The 12,204-nt window shown below is 36.5% G+C and overlaps 1 non-coding gene across 1 annotated transcript; it reads left to right on the top strand.

The window, feature by feature from the left end:
* Nucleotides 1–11,389: 11,389 nt before the first annotated feature.
* Nucleotides 11,390–11,497, top strand: LOC112700189 (small nucleolar RNA R71). Its single transcript, XR_003153104.1, has one exon. It is a non-coding gene; the product is annotated as a small nucleolar RNA R71 (small nucleolar RNA).
* The last annotated feature ends 707 nt before the right edge of the window (nt 11,498–12,204 follow it).

The raw sequence follows: 12,204 nt of genomic DNA, 5'->3' as shown, positions 1-12,204 counted from the left end.
AGTTACCTACGCCTGATTGGGATATGTGACATGAAATCCTGTCAGCTTTGGGTAATTAAGGTTTCTGTGGCGCTAAACTGGTTTTTTGAACTTCACCCTCCTATTTGAAAAAATTGACCTTGTCTGTGGCATTTTAGTAAGATTAGAGAAGATTAATTCGCTACAAGAGTAGGCTTTAGTCACTTATGGTTTGCCATAGAATGAATTATTCATTCTTAAAGTGGTTGGTAAGACGTTTTAATCCGGAAAGATAAACATCTCCAAAGCCTTAACTGCTTCCATATATTATCTCTTTACCAAACCTTTAATTGCTTTCTTTATTTTCTTTATTATTTTGCTTTATGCGAATTCAACAACAACAACTCTTTTTCTATTTGCCAAACTAAGTCCAGCAAGATAACTATTGCTGGCTCAATCCAACAATCCTTGTGGGATCGACCCTCACTAACCTGAGGTATTACTTGAATGACCAAGTGCACTTGCCGGTGAAGTTGTGCAAGTACTCATTTCGCGCATCAAGTTTTTTGGCGCCGTTGCCGGGAATTGTTCGTGATTGACAACTACCGGTTGTCTTATTGCTTAGATTAGGTACTTTTACTAGTTTTTCATTTAATTGTTTTTCCTTTTAAATTTTGAACCTTCTTTATTTATTTTCTTAAAATTTTTTGAAAATTCATCTTAGTCATCTTTTTCTCTTTTTCGAACTTTGTTTCAAATTTTAAGTTTAGTGTTTCTTAGTAGTTCTGGTTAATTCTTTTCTTTTTCTTGATTTTCAAATTTGATCTTGTTTTCTTTCTTGAAAATTTTGATTTCTTCCTTATTTATCTTTTTCCTTTGATTTTCGAAACTCTTGCTACCTTCTTATTACTTAATTTCAAATTTAAAGTTTGGTGTCTTTTTAGTGTTTTTTTTTCTTTTAAATTTTCGAAAATTTTTTAGTCTTTTTCTTATCTTAATTTAAATTTTTAAGTTTGGCGTCCCGCTAGTGATCTTTTTAATTTAATTTAATTTTTCTTAATCATATCTTGTTTATCTTTCTTGATCCATGATCTTTATCTTATCTTTTCCCTTGATTTTCAATTTTTTTTACTTTATCTTATCTCTATTTTAAAATTCAAATTTCTAAATTTAGTATTTTCTTTAGTTTTTCTTTCTTTCAAATTTCAATTTTAAAATCTTTATTTGACTTTTTCTCTCTCTAAATTTTCGAAAATTTTCAAATCACATCTTATATCTTTATTTTCAAATCTTGTTAGTTAATTAGTTGCTTTATCCTATTTTAAATTTAAGATTGGTATTTCTTTAATTTTTCTTTTCTTTCTTTCTTTCTTTTTCGAAAACTTCTTAACCTTTTTCTTTTTCTTTGTTTTCGAAAACTCTTTGAACTAAATCTCCCATCCTTATTTTTAATTATTTTTACTACTTCCTTTATCTCATTTGATATCTTTATTAGAGTTTCTCATAGGAAATCCTCTATAATATGACATAGATACTCCCACATTTCCTTTCCTTGGTTTGTTTTTCTTGTTTATGAGTAGGAACAGGGATAAAGAACCTCTTGTTGATCCTGACCCTGAACCTGAGAGGACCTTGAGGCGGCGTTTGCAACAAGCTCAAGCTTGCAAAGCCGGAGGGAATCCCATGAAATTTTTTGAGAAGGAAGCCGAAGATACAATTATGGCAGCCAATCCAAATGCTGGAGGAGACGCAAGGAAGGTCCTTGGCTCCTACACTGCACCCACATCTTACTTCTATGGGCACAGCATATCCATACCTGTCATTGGTGCCAACAATTTTGAGTTTAAGCCTCAACTGGTCACTATGGTATAACAAAATTGCCAGTTTCATGGACTCCCACAGGAGGACCCCAACAAATTCATATTGAATTTCCTGTAGATCTGTGATACTATCAAGACTAATGGAGTAAATGATAAGAAGATTTATACCGGTTCGGAATTTGACCAATTAATTTCGTTGTGAGCATAGTCCAAACCAATAGTTGGTCCTTAAATCAAATTTTAAATGATTTTGGTTGTCACAAGTACAAACCCCAATGAAAAGTAACCGAAGTATTCAAAAATTGGGTCGTCTCACAAGGAATTGCAAAAAAGTGGTCAATTATTGGCTATGAAGAAACAAAGGGGGGATAAAAGGGGCGGAAAAATAAATTACAAGAAAAGTAAAGCAAACAACTAAAGAAAGCATTAATAAAGAGAGACATTCATGCCAAGAATTGAGAATATAGGCTTTCTATCCTAGGGATGAGCGAATAATTTATACGCTTTTTGGCATTATTTTTAAGTAGTTTTTAGTAGGATCTAGCTACTTTTTAGTATATTTTTATTAGTTTTTAAGCAAAATTCACATTTTTGGACTTTACTATGAGTTTGTGTGTTTTTTGATGATTTCAGGTATTTTCTGGCTGAAATTGAGGGACCTGAGCAAAAATCCGATTCAGAGGCTGAAAAAGGACTGCAGATGCTGTTGGATTCTGACCTCTCTGCACTCGAAATGGATTTTCTGGAGCTACAGATACCCAATTGGTGCGCTCTTAATTGCGTTGAAAAGTAGGCATCCTGAGCTTTCCAGAAATATATAATAGTCCATACTTTGCCCAAGTTTTAATGACACAAACTGGCGTTCAAACGCCAATTTCCTGCCCTATTCTGGCGTTAAACGCCAAAAACAGGATAAAAGCTGGAGTTAAACGCCCAAATTGGCATAAAAGCTGGCGTTTAACTTCAAGAAAAGTCTCTACACATGAAAGCGTCAATGCTCAGCCCAAGCACATACCAAGTGGGCCCGTAAGTGGATTTCTGCATCATTTACTTATTTCTGTAATCCTAGTAACTAGTTTAGTATAAATAGGACTTTTTACCATTGTACTGATATCTGGAGATCATTTTTGAGACTATCTTTGGATCATATTTTGATCTTTTTATCACTTTTGGGAGGCTGGCCATTCGGCCATGCCTAGACCTTGTTCTTTTGTAATTTCAACGATGGAGTTTCTACACACCATAGATTAAGGTGTGGAGCTCTGCTGTTCCTCGAGTATTAATGCAAAGTACTATTGTTCTTCTATTCAATTCAAGTTTATTCTTATTCCAATATATTCATTCGCATACAAGAACATGATGAATGTGATGATCAAGTGACACTCATCACCATTCTCACTTATGAACGTGTGCCTGACAAACACTTCCGTTTTACATGAAAACAAGCTTGAATGCATATCTCTTGGGTCTCTAATCAACGATTCACATCATTTCCCCCTCTGACAATGGGGCATCTGAATCCGAGGTTAGAACCTTCGTGGTATAGGCTAGAAACAATTGGCAGCATTCTTGAGATCTGGAAAGTCTAAACCTTGTCTGTGGTATTCTGAGTATGATCTGGGAAGGGATGACTGTGACGGGCTTCAAACTCGTGACTGTGGGGCGCCGAGGCAGTGCGCAAAAGGATCATTGGATCTTATTCCGACACGATTGAGAACCGACAGCTGATTAGCCATGCGGTAGCTGTGGCTGGTATTTTTCATCCAAGACGAGAAATCCGACAGTTGATTAGCCGTACAGAAACCGTAGAGGACCATTTTCACTGAGAGTATGGGAGGTAGCCATTGACAACAGTGATCCCCAACATACAGCTTGCCATGGAAAGGAGTATGAATGATTGAATGAAGACAGTAGAAAAGCAGATATTCAGAAGGAATAACGCATCTCCATACGCTTATCTGAAATTCCCACCAATGAATTATATAAGTATCTCTATCTTTATTTTATGTTTATTTATCTTTTAAGTATCAAAGCTTCATAACCATTTGAATCTGCCTGACTGAGATTTACAAGATGCCCATAGCTTGCTTCAAGCCAACAATCTCCGTGGGATCAACCCTTACTCACGTAAGGTATTACTTAGATGACCCAGTGCACTTGCTGGTCAGCTGCACGAAGTTGTGTATCGCAATTTTGTGTACCACCTAGTCACTAATAACAATAATTAACAAGAATTTATCCTATTTCATCATCTCCAACATGGAAGAAGGTATAATATTATCTTCACATGAGAGAAAGTCAAATAACACTAGCTCATCTCAATCCAAAAGTCCTAATCAACTTACGAATTGAATTAGAAAAAGATTAGCGTCAATGGAAACAATATTAGCTAACAAATCTATTTAACCAATATGAGTTGGGTATTCATGACTCAAGATTGTCTAATTCCTCATTCCAAGCCAAGAATGCTCAAAAAGCTACTCTAACATCCAACCAAGTGTTTTGTCAAACACTTGGGAGGCATAAAAGGAAAGCATGGTAAAATTGCAAGAAATGTAAATCTACAACTACCCAATGCAAGGAATCAACAATAAACAAAGCAATTAACCATAAGAACATAAAAGAAATATCAATTGCATTAAATGAAAACCAAATCCAACAAGGATGCTCATAAACATAAAAGAGGCTAAAAGGGGAAATTAACAAGAAAACTAAGAAGACCAAAGATATAAGAACAAGAAATTGTAAAGAAAACAAAATGTAAACAAGAATTAAACCCTAGATCAAATATGCAAATAACCCTAAGAACCCTAATTCTAGAGAGAAAAGGGAGCTTCTCTCTCTAGAAACTAACCTACATGATGCTAACTTAAAACTAATTGCTCCCCCTTTGCCCAAGCTTGAATTCTGCATAAAATAGCCTCAGAAACGACATGGATTTGGGCCTGAAAAGCTCAGAAATTGCCCCCAGCGAATTCACTTTAAGTGAGTCACGTGCTGCTCGTCCCACGTGCGCATGGACGACGCATGCGCATCGATGGCCAATTTCCTCCTCACGCGTACGCGTGAGTGACGCGTGTGCATGGCTTGCAAATCTTCAACTCACGCGTACGCGTGGGTGACGCGTGCGTGTGACCCTCAATTCTCCAAATGCTCATTTCTTCATGAATTATCCACTTTGCATGCTTTTCTCTTCACTTCTTTCATCCAAAACTTATCTTATGAAACTGAAATCACTCAACAAACATATCAAGGCATTGAATGGAATTAAAGTGAATTAAAATTACCAATTTAAGGGCACAAAAAGCATGTTTTTACACTTAAGTACAAATTCAGGGAGAGTTACAAAACCATGTTATTTCATTTAATAAATGTGAGATAAGTTGATAAAATTCCCTAAATTAAGCACAAGATAAACCACAAAATTGGGGTTTATCAAACCTACCCACACTTAAACCAAGCATGTCCTCATGCTAAACTCAAGAAAGAAATAAAGGGGATCAACATTTATTCAATGCAAGCTATCAACATGCAACTACCTACATACCACTATCTAAATGAATGCAACTACTTGGTCAAAATAAATGAACTTCCAAGAAACCATATATAAGCATACGGGCTAAAGCAATAGCAATCAAATCAAACCCACAATTGGATTGAGTTTTTGAAAAGATTTTTTAAACTTGCAAGAAATGATGATCATAGGTGAAAACATGTAATTGAGCAATCGAACCCTCACCGGATGTGTATCCGCTCTAGTCACTCAAGTGTATAGGGTTGATTCACTCAATTCTCCTCTAATCATGCTTTCCAAGATTTTTTTTTCATCTAACAGTCAACAATTATTTCATGCATGCATACAAATATCATGAGGACTTTCCCAAAGGTTGTAATGGGGATAGGGTCCAGGTGAGATTGTAATTGTTCAAGTGGATTTGAAATTTGAATCTTTGATTAACTTAGACTTCTCACCTAACCTACAACCTATACAATTCAAATGCTAACCTAACTACCCATTCTTCACTTTTTCATACACTCATGCATTATCTTTTTTATCATAACCCATATGCATTAATTTTTATTGAACTTTACTTTGGGGCATTTTGTCCCCTTTTATTACTTTTATTCTTCTTTTCTTTTTTCTATTTTTTCTTTTTATTTTTCTTTATTTTGTATTATTTTTTTTCTTTTTGCAATAAAGTATATACAAAAGTATCAATGCATATGGTTTAAACATGATTAAAACATGAGTATGTACCCAATTCCCAAAATTTTGACAAAAATATAAAAACACACCTTTATCCCAACCAATGTTCCCAACTTCTCCCACAATTAAATGATAAACACACTCACTAGCTTAAGCTAATCAAAGATCCAAACAAAGAACATTTATTATTTTTCACTTAAGGCTTGTAATGTGCTAAAATTGAGAACAAGTGGGTTTAGCATATGCTCAAAGTTGGCTAACAATGGAATATAAAAGGTATGGCTATTTGGGTAAGTGAGCTTAATGAAACAATGGCCTCAATCATATAAGTGCAGTTATACACAAAATAATGGACATATAGAATCAAACAAATCAAAGATTACAACCATAGAAAGAGAACAATGCACACAAGAATAGAAATAAGTGGTTATATGATGTAACCACACAATTAGACTCAAAACTCACATGCTTATGTATTCTTAGCTCAAAAACAAGATCCACAATATATATCATTCAAGCAAGTTCTAAAAAAAATTTCAATCAATTGGGGTGCCCTATAGATAAATTCCTTGGAAAGTTTCATTATTTTGGCTAAGCTTATTATATATATGCAAAATGCAACTAAAAATTCTAAAAGAGCTAAAAATGAAATGCAAAAGTGTTGGGATTAGAAATTTGCCACCCAAAAACACCGATCGGTTAGACGACCTCCCCAAACTTAAAAGCATCTTCCTTGCATCTCTAGCATTGTTGTTGGTTTTGGCTGCCAAAAGATATGATTCTAGAATTTAAAGATTGAACCTTTCTTAACAAGAAAGTAACAAACTTGAAATTTTTGAATCAAAACATTAATTTGTTAGCAAGGATTTTCGAAAATATGAGATAAGGTTAAGAAAAAGATTTTTGAAAAATTAGTTTGAAAATTTTAAAAAACATTAAAAAAATTGAAAGATAAATCTTTAAAATATGGTTGATGCAAAAAGTTATGAATTAAAACATGAAAAATTGAAAAAATTTGAATTGGAAACGAAATTACCTCCCTTGTGTCATCCTGCCGTTGAACGCCCAGAATGCTATCCATTCTGGCGTTTAACGCCCACTTAGCTGCCTCTTTAGGCGTTTAACGCCCAGCTAGATACCCTGGCTGGCATTAAACGCCAGGAATCCTTCTTTACTGGGAGTTTTTCTAAACACCCAGAATGATAGCCATTTTGGTGTTTAACGCCCAAAGTGCCTTTTTATTGGTGTTTTAACGCCAGTGAGCTCTTTTTCTCTATGATTCTTCTGCTTTATGTTCTGATCCTTCATTTCTCTGTATTATTTACTGAAAATATTTTTTTTTTGAAATTTTGACTTGACTAATAAGAAACAACTAAATTTTAAAAATTTTTGACCAAGTCAACTCAAAATTTCAAGAATTATGAGAAGAAAAAGGAAAAGATATTTTTTATTTTTGAATTTTTAATGAGGAGAGAGAAAAATAACAAAATGAATCAAAACATAAAAATTTAAGATCAAAACAAATACTGCATGCAAGAACACTTTGAATGTCAACATGAACACCAAGAACACTTTGAAGATCATGATGAACATCAACAATATATTTTTGAAAATCTTTAAGAAAAGAAGGACATGCAAGACACCAAACTTAAGAACTTTTGTACTAGGGACACTAACAATTCGAGAATGCACAAGAAAAACAAGAAAACACACAAAACAAGAAAAATTGAAGATCAAACAAGGAAAATCAACAAGAACAACTTGAAGATCATGAAGAACATAATGCATGAATTTTCAAAAATTTTAAGAAAATTTAATTAAAAAAAATTGCAGTTGACACCAAATTTAAAATTTGACACAAGACTCAAACAAGAAACACAAAAAAAAATTTGATTTTTATGATTTTATTAATATTTTTTGTATTTTTCAAAAATGAAAATAAAAAGCTTAAACATTAAATAAAATTACCCAATCTAAGCAACAAGATGAATCGTCAGCTGTCCAAACTTGAACAATCCCCTACAACGGCGCCAAAAACTTGGTGCACAAAATTGCAATCACACTTTTGCAACTCCGCACAACTAACCAGCAAGTGCACTGGGTCGTCCAAGTAATAAAACCTTACGCGAGTATGGGTCGATCCCACAGAGATTGTCGGCATGAAGCAAGCTATGGTCATCCTATAAATCTTAGTTAGGCGGCTTCAAATGGTTATGAGTTTTGATAATTAAAAGATAAATAAAATGTAAATTAAAATAAAGGTACTTATGTAATCCATTGGTGGGAATTTTAGATAAGCGTTTGGAGATGTTTTATTGCTTCTGAACCTCTGCTTTCCTATTGTCTTCATCCAATCATGCGTGCTCCCTTCCATGGCAAGCTGTATGTTGGTGGATCACCGTTGTCAATGGCTACCATCTGTCCTCTCAGTGAAAATGGTCCAGGTACGGTTTCCGCACGGCTAATCATCTGTCGATTCCCACTTATGTCGGAATAGGATCTCTCAATCCTAACCATTGTGAGCCAATTCTTTGGGTTTGGGTTCATACTTTGATCATGGTTTTTAGTGATCCATGCATTAGCATAGAACTCTTGAACCATTAAGATTCCGACTTGTTGGATGGGGTTGGTGAGAACTTCCCAACCTCTTCTTTGCACTTCACATCGGATCTCCAGATGTTCACTCTTTTTTAGCATGAAGGGGACCTCGGGGATCACCTTTTTTTTGGCCACAACTTCATAGAAGTGGTCTTGATGGACCTTTGAGATAAATCTTTCCATCTTCCATGACTCGGAGGTGGAAGCAACTGCCTTCCCTTTCCTCTTTCTAGAGGTTTCTCTGGCCTTAGGTGCCATTAATGGTTATAGATAAATAAAAGCAGAGCTTTTTCCCACACCAAACTTAAAAGGTTTGCTCGTCCTCAAGCAAAAGAAGAAAGAAGGCAGTAGAAGAAGAAGAAATGGAGAAGATGGAATTGTATTAGTGGTTCGGCTAAGGGGGGAAAAGTATTTTTGATGTGTGAAATTGAGAGTGGGGAGGAGGGGTATTTATAGGGTAAGGGGAAAGGGAATCCGTGTGAGAATGGGTGGGTTTGGGGGGAGGAAATGGTTTGAATTTGAATGGTGAGGTAAGTGGGGCTTTATGAGCGGTTTTCGGGGAAGAGTGGGTTGGGATAGGTAGGGATCCTGTGGGGTCCACAGATCCTGAGGTGTCAAGGATTTCTCATCCCTGCACCTTTCTGGCGTTTAAACGCCCTTTGTATGCCATTTCTGGCGTTAAACGTCAGGCTGATGCTCCTTTCTGGCGTTAAACGCCAGTCTGGCTGCCAATTCTAGCATTTAACGCCCAGAATGCTGCCAGACTGGGTGTTAAACGCCCATTCTACTACCCTTACCGGCGTTTAACGCCAGCCAGACACCAGACACCCTTTTCTGGTGTTAAACGCCAGTCTGGCTACCAATTCTGGCGTTTAACGCCCAGAATGCTGCCATTTTGGGCGTTAAATGCCCATTTTGCTATCCTTACTGGCATTTAAATGCCAATAAGCTCGTCCTCCAGGGTCTGCTATTTTTTATGCTATTTTTGATTCCGCTTTAATTCTGCAGCTATTTTTGTGACTCTACATGATCATCAACCTAAAGAAAACATAGACTAACACTAGAAAATAAAATGAGAAAGTAATTAATATAGATAAATAAGATTGGGTTGCCTCCCAATAAATGCTTCTTTAATGTCAATAGCTTGACAGGAAGCTCTTACAGAGCTTCACGGGTGCTTAGAGTATGATTGTGGCCTCCCAACACCAAACTTATAGTTTGAATGTGGGGGCTCTGCTTGACTCTGTATGGAGAGAATAGGATGAAGCTTTTCATGTTTCTTCTCCATGTTTACAGAAGAAGATCTTTGAGCCTTAAACACAAGGTAGTCCTCATTCAATTGTAAGACTAACTCTCCTCTGTCCACATCAATCACAGCCCTTACTGTGGCTAGGAAGAGTCTTCCAACGATAATGGATTCATCCTCCTCCTTCTCAGTGTCTAGGATTATGAAGTCAGCAGGGATGTATAGGCCTTCAACCTTTACAAAGATATCCTCTACAAGTCCATAAGCCTTTTTCATTGATTTGTCTGCCATCTCTAGTGAGATTCTTGCAGCTTCTACCTCAAAGATTCCTAGTTTCTCCATTACAGAGAGTGGCATGAGGTTTATACCTGACCCCAAGTCACACAGAGCCTTCTCAAAGGTCATGGTGCCTATACTACAAGGTATTAAGAACCTCCAGGATCCGGTTTCTTCTGAGGTATTTTCAGCTGAACCAAGGCATTCAGTTCCTTGATAAGCAATGGAGGTTCATCCTCCCAAGTCTCATTACCAAATAACTTGGTATTCAGCTTTATGATTGCTCCTAGATACCAAGCAACTTGCTCTTCAATAATATCTTCATCCTCTTCAGAGGAAGAATACGCATCAGAGCTCATGAATGGTAATAGTAAGTTCAATGGAGTCTCTATGGTCTCTGTATGAACCTCAGACTCCTTTGGTTCCCCATTACGGAACTTCTCAATGGTCAGTGGATGTCCAATGAGGTCTTCCTCACTAGAGATCACTGCCTTTTCCTCCTTTGTAGGTTCGGCCATTTTGGTTATCTTGATGTCCTTATACTCTCTCTTTGGATTCTCTTCTGTATTGCTTGGGAGAGTACTAGGAGGAGTTTCAGTAACTCTTTTACTCAGCTGACCCACTTGTGCCTCCAAATTTCTGATGGAAGACCTTGTCTCAGTCACGAAGTTGAGAGTGACCTTAGATAGATCAGAGACTATTTTTGCTAAGCTAGAGGGGCTCTGCTCAGAATTCTCTGTCTGTTACTGAGAAAATGATGGAAAAGGCTTGCTATTGCCAAATCTATTTCTCCCACCATTATTGTTATTGAAGCCTTGTTGAGGCTTCTGTTAATCCTTCCATGAGAAATTTGGATGATTCCTCCAAGAAGGATTATAGGTGTTTCTATAGAGTTCTCCCATGTAATTCACCTCTTCCATTGTAGGATTCTCAGGGTCATAAAATTTCTCCTTCAGAGGAGGCTTCTTTAGTACTGCCAGATGCAACTTGCAATCCAGTCAGATTCTGAGAAATCATATTGACTTGCTGAGTCAATATTTTGTTCTGAGCCAATATGGCATTCAGGGTATCAATATCAAGAACTCCTTTCTTTTGAGTCATCCCATTATTCACAGGATTTCTTTCAGAAATGTACATGAAGTGGTTATTTGCAACCATCTCAATGAGTTCTTGGGCTTCTACAGGTGTTTTCAGATGAAGAGATCCACCAGCAGAATGGTCCAATGACATCTTGGATAATTCAGATAGACCATCATAGAATATACATATGATGCTCCATTCTGGAAGCATGTCAGAAGGTCACTTTTTGGTTAATTGCTTATATCTTTCCCAAGCTTCATAAAGGGATTCACCTTCCTTCAATTTGAAGGTTTAGACTTCCACTCTAAGCTTGCTCATCTTCTAAGGTGGAAAGAATTTGGTCAAGAAAGCATTGACGAACTTGTCCCAAGAGTTCAGGCTTTTTCTAGGTTGTGAGTTCAACCATATCCTAGCTCTGTCTCTTACAGCAAAAGGGAAAAGGATAAGTCTGTAGACCTCGGGATCAACCCTGTTGATCTTAACAGTATCACAGATTTGCAAGAATTCAGTAAAGAACTGATGAGGATCTTCTGATGGAAGTCCATGAAACTTGCAATTTTACTGCATTAGAGAAACTAATTGAGGCTTAAGCTCAAAGTTGTTTGCTCCAATGGCAGGAATTGAGATGCTTCTTCCATAGAAGTTGGAAGTTGGTGCAGTATAGTCACCAAGCATCTTCCTTGCATCTCTAGCATTATTGTTGGGTTTGACTGCCATGTCTGTTTCTTTTTTTAGATTTTTTGTAAGGTCCTCTCCGAAGTTTTGTGCTTTAGCTTCTCTTAGCTTCCTCTTCAGAGTCCTTTCAGGTTCAGGATTGGCTTCAACAAGAATGTCCTTATCCTTGTTCCTACTCATATGAAAAAGAAAAGTATAAGGGAGTAGTGGAATCCTCTATGTCACAGTATAGAGATTCCTTGAGGTGTCAGAAGAAAAGAAGAATAGAGGAATGAGCTAGAGAGAAAATAAGAAGAATTCAAATATAGAGGGAGAGAAAGGGTTCGAATTATAAGTAGAAGAGA

This window comes from Arachis hypogaea, chromosome 6 (assembly GCF_003086295.3).
Source record: "Arachis hypogaea cultivar Tifrunner chromosome 6, arahy.Tifrunner.gnm2.J5K5, whole genome shotgun sequence".
NCBI lineage: Eukaryota > Viridiplantae > Streptophyta > Magnoliopsida > Fabales > Fabaceae > Arachis > Arachis hypogaea.
This window is presented reverse-complemented; position numbering and strand designations above follow the sequence as displayed.